We start from the raw sequence: 12,243 nt of genomic DNA, 5'->3' as shown, positions 1-12,243 counted from the left end.
GGAGGAGGAGGAGGAGGAGGAGGAGGAGGAGGAGGAGGAGGAGGAGGGAAGACATAAACTTCCCTTTCATGTCCTCACACACCTGGGGTATCACAGTCCCACGTTATTGTTGAGAAACCCCAAGCTGAAGCTCAGTAGCTTGTTTGAATCAGTAAGGCTTGAGGGCAGTGCAGCCGGGAAGGACCGGGGCAAGTGAAGTCTGCCTGGAGAAGCAAGGCCCTGCCAGCTGCTCCCTGATAAGAAGAGAAACTAGAAAGAAGCTGGAAGATGTTGGCAATAGGTACTCCCAGTCAAAGAACCAAGCCAAGTCCCTTCCCAGTGACAGTTTTATTTTCAAGGGCCAGATGAGGGTATCAGATCCCCTTGGAACTAGTTATGTTGGTTGTGATCTGCCTGATGTGGATGTTGGGAATTGAACTCAAGTTCACTGCAAAAGCAGCAAGAGCCCTTATGGTGAAACATCTCTCCAGACATCTCTCATATGTTCTGAGCCACAGATCAGCTAAGGACCCTAGGTTCTGCAAGACTCTGGGGCTCCCAGGGAACCACATTTCTCCTCTGTTCTTTGGGAGTTTGGAAATTAATCTTGGTCCATTGGATCGACCCTGTCCTGTTCACTGTGACTTTGGATCCCAGCACCCTCACCCACCCAGGGCCCTAGCTCCCACCAACATATATCTGCAGCATCGGGGTCAGGGGTCCAGTTCTTCAATGTGTTGTGCAGAAGTATTATGGTGAGCACTCGATATAATGGTTACTATTGCTTGTAAATTTGACAGGATCTAGAATCACCTAGGACTGTCAGTGTGGAAGTTTCTAGATTGGTTTAACTGAGGTGAAGAGATGCACCCTAGGTGTGGGGGCCACTATTCCTTGGCCTGGTACCTTGATGAAAGTGAAATGAGCACCAGCATTTGCCTCTTTCTGTTTCCTGATTTCCTGATGGACACAAAGTGGCCAGATATCTGAAACTCTTGCCACCATGACTTCCTCATCATGGTGGACTGTGTCATCTCAAACTGTGAGCCAAAATAAAACTTCCTTTCCTCCTGCCCTTCTTTCCTTCTTCCTTCTTTTTTATCTTATTCCTTCCTCCTTCCTTTATCCCTTCTTCCTTTCATTTTCCTTTTTTTTTTATTAATTACACTTTATTCACTTTGTATCCCCCAATAAGCCCCTTCCTTCTCTCCTCCCAATCCCACCCTCCCTTCCCCTTCTTCACGCATGCCCCCCCCCCCCAAGTCCACTGATAGGGGAGGTCCTCCTCTTCTTCCTTCTGATCTTAGTCTATCAGATCACAGCAGGAGTGGCTGCATTGTCATCTTCTGTGCCTGGTAAGGCTGCTCCCCCCTCAGGGGGAGGTGATCAAAGAGCAGGCCAATCAGATTATGTCAGAGGCAGTCCCTCTTCCCATTACTATGTAACCCACTTGGACACTAAACTGCCATGGGCTACATCTGTGCAGGGGTTCTAGGTTATCTCCATGCATGGTACTTGGTTGAAGTATGAGTCTCTGGGAAGACCCCTGTGTTCAAATTTTCTGGTTCTGTTGCTCTCCTTGTGGACCATTTTCCTTTTTTATTCCTTCCTTCTTCTTCCCTCCTTTCTTTATGCTTCCTTTCTTCCTTTCTTCTTCACTTCTCTTCTGACTTCATTCCTTTCTCTGATTGCTTTTGCCAGATATTTTGTCTCAACAAGGAGGAAAGTAACATATAGGAGTATCTGTACCTGTCCACACTTGTATAACATATTTCAGTGATTCTAAGATGCCCTCATCAGTAAGCTATGCCACTATGTATGAACCAAAAAGAGAAAATGTAATAAATCAGGACCTTAGGAGACAGAGGCAGGAGTGTGATGGTGTGATGGTTGGGGTAGGTATGGCCCTCATAGATTAATGTGTATGAATGCTTGGCCCATAGGGAGATGGAGGAAGTATGCCATTGTGGGGGTGGGCTTTGAGATCTCCTATATTCAAGCTCCACCCAGTGTGGAATCCAACCTCCTTCTGCTGCCTTTGGATCAAGATGTAGAACCCTCATCTCCTTCTCCAGCACCATGCCTGCCAGCATGCCACCATGTTTTCTGCCATGATGATAATGGACTAAACCTCTGAAACTATAAGCCAGCCCCAGTTAAATGCTTTTCTTTATAAGAGTTGCCTTGGTCATGATGTCTCTTCACAGCAACTGAAACCCTAAGACAGATGGCATGTTCAGAGACATCCGTGTTACAAAAACACCTTGACATGAAACTAAAAAGTGAGGAAGAAGCCAGGCATGGTGGCACACGCCTGTGATCCCAGTACTCTGGGAGGTAGAGACAGGCATATCTCTGTGAGTTTGGGGCCAGGAGAGCCAAGGCTACACAGAGAAACCCTGTCTCAAATTTTTTTTTTAAAGTAAGGGAGAGAGAGAGAAAGAGAGCCATCTAGACACTTTCTTTTTAAATGTGCATTTTTTTCCCTACCCCCCCCCCATGGGTTCCCACATAGAGCTCAAAGTGTCCTTGAACTCTATTATGTAGCCAAGGATGACTTGAACTTCTGATCCTCCAGCCTCCATATCCTAAATGCTAGGATTACAGGTGTGCACTACCGCAGTCGTGGAGGCGGTGCGGGGACAGGACACAGGACGTGGTGCAGGCTAAAGCTCCACCTCTGAGAAACTTGCCTGACCCAGCATCTTGTTCATATTAAAAGACATCACTTACAGCCTCTGGAGACCACGCAGTGGTTAAGGGCATTTGCAGCAATTCTAGAGGGCCCAGGTTCAGCTCTCATATCACCCAGATTACAATTGCTTCTAATTCCAACTCCAGGGTATCCAACATTCTCCACTGGCTTCTAAGAGCACCCAGACACCTGTGTGAATACAAAGGTAGAGACACATAAATAACAAATAATTTTTAAAATGGATATTTTGTTTTGGTTTAGTTTGGTTTTTGGTTTTTCGAGACAGGGGGTTTCTCGTGCTCGCTTTGGCAGCACATATACTAAAATTGGAATAAGACAGGGTTTCTCTGTGTTTCCCTGGCTGTCCTAGAACTTGCTCAAACTCAGAGATCTGCCTGCCTTTGCCTCCCAAGTACTGGGATAAAAGATATCATTTACATTTAGTGAGCATAGGTGTTTATTGTGCATATATGGAAGAAAATGCCCTAGTGAGCCTGTTTTCACAGCTCTCTGCTCAGTCCCAGCTTCCCTAGTCCTGTATGCCTAAGGTAGTCTGTCCAATGCACTTTGTGCATGTTGCTGGCTTTGCAAACTGGATTGTGCTTTGGGCCACCAAGAGCACTGGGGGAGCCAAGTATGACTGTTCACTCTTGTAATTCCAGCATTTAGGAAGCTGAGGCATGGGGCTCACTGTGGGGTCAGCCTAACTTGTGCTGGAGTGTGAGGCCCTGTGTCTCAGCAACAGAAAGAAAGAGAGAATGAGGAAGAGGAGAGAAGAGACCCAGACATGACCCCATGATCCCAGCACTTCAGGAGTAGAAGTATCAGCAGTGTAAGTAAATAAGACCCTCCTCCAAAAAGAAAAGAAAACCATGAAGTACAATGAGCAGCAATTAACACAGAGACTCATAATCGACCAAAGTGCTAAGACCAAATGACTGTTCAGTGCTCGGCCCTAAATGGAACATCTGTATCAACATCCTCTTCCAGCCTCAGAGAAGAGAGCAGCATGAAAGAGAAGGCAGAAAGGATGTAAGAACCAGAGTATGGAAGGAATGCTGTGGAACACTGTCTTTTGGACAGGGCATGCACATTGCCCCCAGGGACCCACAGCAGCTCTTATTACATATACCAGACCCAGCAGTAAGATCAATCAACATTCCAGGAGACAGCACTAATGGACTCAGGGCATTATTAACAAAACAGAGGAGGACATGAAGAGGAGACGGGGGTGTTTTGGGGATACCTGGGGAAGTAGAAGGGGTGTTGGGGGTGGATAGGATCCACACACATTGTATACAGGCACAAAACTGTCAACTAATAAAAGACATTCTAAAAAACAAAAATCTTTCCTTCTAAGATAAAACACAAGATAGGAAGCCAACACATGGAATCCCAGCATTCAGTAAACTGAGGCGGGAGGATATCCAGTGCAAGTCCTTCCTGTAATCCCAGCACTCAGGGAGGTAGAGACAGGCTACACAGAGAAACCCTGTCTGGTACATCCCCACCCCCCACCCCCCAGGAAAAGATTGTCTCAACCTCCAACCCTCCAAGAGAGCGCTGTACGACCATTACTCACAGAGCACTGTACTGTCGGCTTCCGATGACAGTTTCTTTGAAGTTGCTGATACTACCCTGCTCCTTATGACTCAGTATGGACTCCCTTAGTCCTCCTTTGGAGGTAACACCAAGCATATCACAAAAGAACCCACTGACGGCGTTTCACCAACTGTCCTAACCGTGGAGATGTGGAGATAGGAAATGAGAAATAACAATAACAACAAAAACAAACAAACAAAACTCCTGTCTGAGACTCAATGAGATATGCTGACTTGGCAAATTGTGTGGGGGTGGGGTGGGAGGTTGCCTCCTTCCTCAGAGTCCATTTTATGGGGTGTCATGTAGCTCAGGTTGGCCTCAAATTCATTGCATAGCTGACAATAATCCTGGGCTCCGGATCCTCTAGTTCCCACCTCTTGAGTGCTGGGATTTCAAGTGTGTACCGCCATGTCTGATTTAAGCTGCTGGGGACAGAATCAAGGGCTTTGTGTGGAGATTCACTACCAACTGAGCCATATCCCCAACTCTCGATTTGAATTGAAAAATAAATGAAAACAAGAATACGTTTTATTTTTATTTGTTTTTTGTTTGTTTGTTTTTGAGACAGGGTTTCTCTGTGTAGCCATGGCTATCCTGGACTTGCTTTGTAGACAAGGCTGGCCTTGAACTCACAGAGATCCACCTGCCTCTACCTCCCCAAGTGCTGGGATTACAGCTGTGTATCACCACGCCCGGCAACAATAAATTTTAAAATGCTATATTTGTCTCCTTTGCTGTGGGAAGTTCCCTGGTTTTCAAACTAGACCCTCCTTCTTTTTCTAGAAATTTCTGTCCTAAAAATTCTAGTCCTTTCTGCTCCAGGTCTTTAGAGGGTCCCACAGAAGACATCTCCTTTGTTGGTTTCTTCTCCTTTTTTTAAAAATCCTTTCTCTATGCACTTTGGTTTTCTGGGAGGTGTTGTTATATAACAAGGCTCGCTTGGAAAAACTCACCACTTTCACCAGTCAGCCTGCTCCCAAGAGTCCATCCTAATCGGGCTTGGGGTTTTGTTTACATTCCTTCATAGAAGGGGGTGGGGTAGGGACAGTCACTGGACTCTTACCTTAAACTGTTGTCATTTCTCCCGGCCACTGTATGCAAGCTTGGCCTAACTGGCCTGGATGTCTTTGGGAGGCGTTAGAGTAGGCTGGTTGACTGAACTGAGCCCAGTGTGTCCCTGTGTGGAAGCCATCACTCATGCCGGGTAGAGACGTTCCAGTGGAGCTGCACTGGGGTCACCTATGCTCGTGTTGGTAACCCATCTATGCTCCTAAGGAAGCCCAGTAAATGCACTGGTTCCCCAGGATGACTTTTGGCACAATTGTACTTTGGTTTGTCTTTGGGACCTTGTGAGTGTAGATGTTTTGTTTTCCCAGGAAAGAATCCTCACTCACCGTGAGGATAACGCAGGAGTTGGGGCCCAGGGCCTGACTCCTGCAAAGCAAGCTCTCTACCACAGAGCTGCAACCCCAGTTGAAAATACTGATCTTCTTGGTGTGTCACCTAATTTAAACAAAACAAAATTCCATTTCCCATAAGGAAATTTTCCCATAAGGTGGTGGAGGTTGTGGGAAAATGGGGAAAATTCCACAGAAGGTGAGCTGACTCCCAGGCATTGTGGGGATCAGTCCCCACAGCTCATTTGCATTTCACCACTTGTTTGTTGCATGTAGTCAGGGGAAAGAGCTTTAAAAGCAAAATCACACCTACCCTGAACTACAAATTTGGACTTATGATAGGGCACAAAGGTAGGAAACCTTAGCTTTCATACAGTGCATAGACTGTTTGCAGGGATGACGCTGAGCTTGGCTCTGCACCGGTCCTGAACCTGACCCTACTCTGCACGTGCCAGTGTTTCTGAGTACAAGTTAGTCACGGCTTGTGAAGAAGTTAGGGTAGGAAATTGCTCAAGATGACTCTCATAGCTGTTGTTTTACTTTTTTGGAGGGAAAATCTGAAGGACATGAGGAGTTTTACTTGATATTTTCTTTTTAAAGAAGATTCATGACTATCTTCAACATTGTTTATTATTATGATTGTGTGTGTGTATATGTCCATGCTTATGTAGGAGCCAACAAAGACCAGAAGACAGTGCCAGATGCCCTGGAGGCGGAGTTCCATGGTTGTGAGCCACCAGATGTGGGTGCTGCAAACCAGACTTGGTCCTGTGCAAGAGCAACAAGTGCTTTTTATCACTGAGCTGTCTCCCAGCCCCTCTTTCTGTTTGATTCAAGTCCTGTTTGGTAGCTCAGGCTGTCCTTGAACTGGAGATCTTCCTGGCCTCCTTGGGCACCTTTATTCATGTGTACTCACCTGCACACAGACGTACACACATAGTTACAAGTAATTCCTGTTTTTGTTTCTTTTTTTAAAGCCAGGTGTGGTGCATGTGCTTGTAATTCCAGCACTGTGGAGATGGAGACAGGCAGATCCCTGGGGCTTGCTGTGCGGCCAGCTCAACAAAACAAGCTAGATGGTATCCCGAGGAGTGACACCAGATGTTGACCTGTAGTCTCCATCCACGTGTACTTGTGTGTGTATGCCCCCACAGCAAAGCTGGAGAGTTGAGAACATGACAGGGGCCAGCTGTGTCGAGGTATCACCTGGCAAGCCGCACCAGACAGCAAGTTGGAAGCAAGGGACACACAGCTAGCCCGGAGAGCATTTTTAAAAACGATCTGTTATTTTTGTGTGTGTGTGCCTTCATGGGTTTGTGTGTACCACGTGTGTACAGATGCCTGAGGAGGTGGAAAGAGCTTTAGAGTCCCTGGAACTGGAGGTACAGGTGGTTGGGAGCCACTGTGTGGGTGCTGGGAATCTAACCAGGGCTTTCTGTGTGAGCTGTGTAAGAGCTCTTAGCTGCTGAGCTAGCTCTCCAGGCCGGGGAGCCTACTCTTAAGATACTCAGCCATTGGCCAGAAAACAGGACCAGTCTATGCATGATGTGATCAGCTTTAAAAGTCTTACTTCCTGAAGCCACCACCATAGCAACTAAGTTTGAGCCTGAGGGCTGGAGAGGCAGCACTGTGAGCCAGGGTATTTGCTGTGCACGCTTCGGAGCCTGAGCCCGGATCCCTAGCACCTATGCAAAGAGCTGTGTATGGCTGTGTACATGTCTGTAACTCCAGTACTGTGTGAGGCAGAGACAGGAGGATGGCTGGAGCTTGATGCCTGCCAGCCTATCTCAAGATTCAGGGTGAGACCCTGTCTCAAGGGAATAAGAGCGAGAATCACAGAGCAGGATACCCAGTGCCTTCTTGTGGAGTTCATGGGTGGGCTCACCCCACCCACATGTCTGCATATTCCACACACTCACTACTTATAATTTATTATTAGAAAAATTATGATCATGCATGAGAAAATAATACATTTGTCATAAAATACCCATGAACACAAATCAGGAAGCCCACCATTGGCATCACTGAAATTGGGGCTGAGGATATGACTTGGTTCGTAGCGTACTTGCTCAGCATGCAAAAGGCTCTAGGTTCCAGCCCTACAACAAAGAAACAGGATGTAGTGGAGCAGGCCTATAATCACAGCTCTCAGGAGGCGGAAGCAGAAGGATCAGCGATTCAAGGTCATCTTTCACTATCTGTAGAGTTCCAGACTCACTGATACAAGAGACCCAGGCTCAAAACAATCAGAGAAGCCAACTCCCTTTTCCTCCCTGCCCCAATCCTCCAATAAACTAGCAGGTGCCCCTCTTTTCCAGCCAGGCCCTGGCTGGAAGTGATTGCCAGGGGTCCTGCCTGAGGTTAATCACGAGCTTGGTGGTCTGACCAACTGAGCTGTTCTGAGACCACTGAGGGCCCAAGTATTTGCTAAGATGTGTGTGTGTGTGTGTGTGTGTGTGTGTGTGTGTGTGTGTGTGTGTGTGTGTATGCGTGCGTGCGTGCCATAGTGCACAAGCATAGGCCAGAGGACAATTAGCAGGAGTTTGTTCTCTCCTACCACTGTGGGGTTCAGGGATAGATAGAATTGAGTTCACGAGGTTAGGTTTGGCAGCAAGAACCTTTGCTCACTGGCCTGACTCTGAATCCCAGCTCTGCTGCTCACTAGCTGTGTGACTCCAAGCAAGCTACTTGATTTTGCTGTGCCTGCTTTCAGTCCCTGAGCTCTTATCTCAGAGGCTGATTGCAGGCACCTCACCAGAACAGAGCCTGGCAGACAGTAAGGACTCATTACGGATGCTGTAGCCTGAGGTATACAGACACAGACCAGGAAATGGGAGACCAATACACACAGCCCAGAAATGGCATCGGACATGCCTCGGGGGTGCTCTAGGCTCTTTCAGGGAAAGAGGTTCAAGAGACTCAGAGCCTGAACCAGCCGCTTGCTCCTCCCCACACCTCCCTGACTGGTCCCTCTGGAATGCAGGCCGTGGTAGGACACGAGGGAGGCAGGGGCATCCGTGGCTGGCTTCTAGGATGTACGGGGAGGACCTGAGGAGAAACCTGCTTCTAGGACCACGGCCTGGCAGCAGGTCCCACATCTGAGGAGGACATGGCGTGGATGTATTTCAATGCCTTTCAATTCGTAATCCAGAATTCGATCCCTATTCACACGACCTTTGTCCGCTCTTGCCTGGAACCACTGAAGTGTGAGTTAATAAACACAGGAGGAATCAGAGAGGTCACAGAGGTTTGGGCTGAGCTCACAGAGGAAGACCATTCCGGAACAGAGAGATATTTGTTCCCAGCATGCCAGGACACTTCTGCCTGCGCTCTCCTCTAACACGGTACCGAGTTCACTTTAACAATAATTTATGTGTGTATATGTATGTGCATGTGTGTGTTCATGGATGTGCACATGTATGTGAAGGCTAGAAGATAACCTAAGGTGTTGTTCCTCAGGAATGGTACCCATCTTATTTTTGAGACAGCGTTTCTCACTGGTCTTGAGCTTACACTAGGCAAGGCTGGCTGGCTAGCATGCCCCAGAAATCCTCCGGTGCCCGCCTTTCCAGCACTGGAATCCCAAGGGTGTGCCACCATACCTGACCTTTTACATGGCTTCTGAGCATTGAGCTTGGCAAGCACGTTACCAGCTGAGCTCTCTCCTCAGCCTAGCCTATTTCACATTCAATGGTTCCAGTTATGGCATTGAGTTAGTTGTTACCATAGTTACCTATAACATAGGCAAGGTAGCCCTCAGGCTAAGTTTCCTGAGGCCCAGTGATATTTTCTACCACAGACTAGATTCTAGACTGTAGAAGTCCATGAAGCTTCATTGAGAAACAGGCCAGCAGCCTCACCATCACATGGGCACTGTCTAGGAATCCATTCTCAGGCTCACCACTGCTCTAAGGAGCCACCCCACCTGTCCTCTGGGGTGAGGGAGGCTCTGGCGTAAGCAAGGACCCAAATATCTTGGGAACTGCAGGGAAGGTAAATGGCCCGATGAGGTGTGAAGGAAGTTGCTGGGCTGGTAGGGAGGGCTGGCCCGGGGTGCATCTGTTGCTCTCTAGCTGGTATTTTTTTCTCCTCCTATGCCTCAGTTTCCTCATGTGGAACTGGAACAGGACAGCAGCTCTACTATCTGCCGATCTGTAATAAGCCACAGATAAGAATTCTTCAAAAATATAGGGTGGGTCGGGGAAATGGCTCAATTGGTAAAATACACTTGATGCAAAAGCCTGAGAGCCAGGGTTCAATTCCTGGAACCCAAGTAAAAAGCCAGTGTGGGTGCCCATGATCCCAGCACTCCTATGGCAAGATAAGAGCCAGAGACAACAGAGTTTGTGGGAAGCTTGCTTACACGGTCGATGGCAGAAACAACAAAAGATACCTTACCTCCACTTTTATTTTATAAAGTTAAGGGTTTTGTGTTTTTTTGGCTTTTTTTTTTCCCTTTTGGATTTAGTGTGTGTGTGTGTGTGTCTGTGTGTGTGTGTGAAGCTGATAATTTTCAAGAGTCAGTTCTTCCACCTTGTGGGATCTCAGGCATCGTGGCAAGCCCATTCATTGGCTGAGTTAAAATAGTTTTAAAAAGCATTGAATACTTCACAATGGATCTTGTGTGCTCAGTCACCCTCACTGCTAATGTGAGGCTCTCATAAGCAGGAAGGAACTTTAAGCCAGAGATTCTCACCTTGAGACCCTCAACTGTCTCAGGGGGTCCACACACCTTCTGTGGCTCCAAACCCAAAGGGAAAGACAGAAGTTCCAACTCTCAGAGCCAAGAACAGCGGGAGATTCCCTCCCCACTCCTGGTTTACATCCTCCTAGAACAGCAAGCACTGCCTGGCTGCCTCCTGGAAAAGGAGTAGCCATGGTGCTGGGCTTAGAGAACCAAACAGAGTGGGCTTCTTACGCCATTATTGGAGTCCTTTCTCCAGTCCCACATGGTTCCTTCTCCACACTAACACATCATGGCATCCTCCTTCCTCCTCTCTTCCTGTCTGTCTTGTGATTCTCTTGAGCCTGTCCAAGCCAGGGAACCTTAGCCACACCTGCCCCATTCTGCCCTGCCCAGGCATAGGCTATATAATCAACCCATCAGCTTTTGGGATACCTCAGGATGATCTTTTCCACCGTTTGCCTGCAAATTTCACTATTTCCTTGTTCTTAAGTGCTGAATAGTATTCCATTGTGTAAATATACCACAATTTCTGTATCCATTCATCTGTTGAGGGGCATCTGGGCTGTTTCCAGCTTCTGGCTATTACAAATAAAGCTGCTAAAAACATGGTTGAGCAAATGTCCTTATTGTGTACTTGAGCCTCTCTTAGATATATGCCTAGGAGAGGTATAGCTGGATCTTGAGGAAGCACTATTCCTAATTGTCTGAGCAAACACCAGATTGATTTCCAAAGCGGTTATACAAGTTTACATTCCCACCAGCAGTGGAGGAGGGTTCCCCTTTCTCCACATCCTCTCCAGCATGTGTTGTCACTTGAGTTTTTGATCTTAGCCATTCTGATGGATATAAGGTGAAATCTCAGGGTCGTTTTGATTTGCATTTCCCTGATGACTAAGGATGTTGAGCATTTCTTTAAGTGTTTCTCTGCTTTTCAGTATTCCTCTGTTGAGAATTCTCTGTTTAGCTCTGTACCCCATTTTTTAATTGGATTGCTTGATTTGTTGCTGTTTAACTTCTTGAGATCTTTATATACTCTGGATATTGGGCCTCTGTCAGAGAAGCAGAAAGACACACATGGTATATACTCACTCATAAGTGGATACTAGACATATAATATAGGATAATCATATTAAAATCTGCACACGTAAAGAAGCTAAGCAAGAAGGACGACCCTGGGTAAGATGCTCAATCCTCATTCAGGAAGGCAAATGGGATAGACATTGGAAGAGGAAGAAAACAGGGAACATAACAGGAGCCTACCACAGAGGGCCTCTGAAGGACTCTGCCCAGTAGGGTATTAAAGCAGATGCTGACACTCATAGCCAAATTTTGGGCAGAGTACAGGGAATAGTATGAAAGAGGAGGGAGAAAGAAAGACCTGGAAGGGTCTGGAGCTCCACAAGGAGAGCAACAGAATCAAGAAATATGGGCCCAGGGGTCTTTTCTGAGATTGATACTCCAAAACAAAGGACCATGCATGGAGATAACCTAGAACCCCTGCACAGATATAGCCCATGGCAGCTCAGTGCCCAATTGTGTTCCCTAGTAAGGGGAATAGGGACTGTCTCTGACATGAACTCAGTGGCTGGCTCTTTGATCACCTCCCTCTGAGGGGGGAGCAGCCTGACCAGGCCACAGAGAAAGACAATGCAGCCAGTCCTGAGGAGACCTGATAGGCTAGGGTCAGATGGAAGGGGAGGAGGACCTCCCCTATCAGTAGACTGGGGAAAGGGCATGGGAGGAGATGAGAGAGGGCAGGATTGGGAGGGGACGAGGGTGGGGGTTACAGTTGGGATGCAAAGGGAATAAATTGTAATAAATAAAAAATTATATTAAAAATAAATTGGAAAAAGAAATAAAACACACACACACACACACACACA

This window comes from Psammomys obesus, unplaced genomic scaffold (genome assembly GCF_907164565.1).
Source record: "Psammomys obesus unplaced genomic scaffold, mPsaObe1.curated_primary_1811, whole genome shotgun sequence".
Classification (NCBI taxonomy): domain Eukaryota; kingdom Metazoa; phylum Chordata; class Mammalia; order Rodentia; family Muridae; genus Psammomys; species Psammomys obesus.
Note: the sequence above shows the minus strand (reverse complement) of the source record.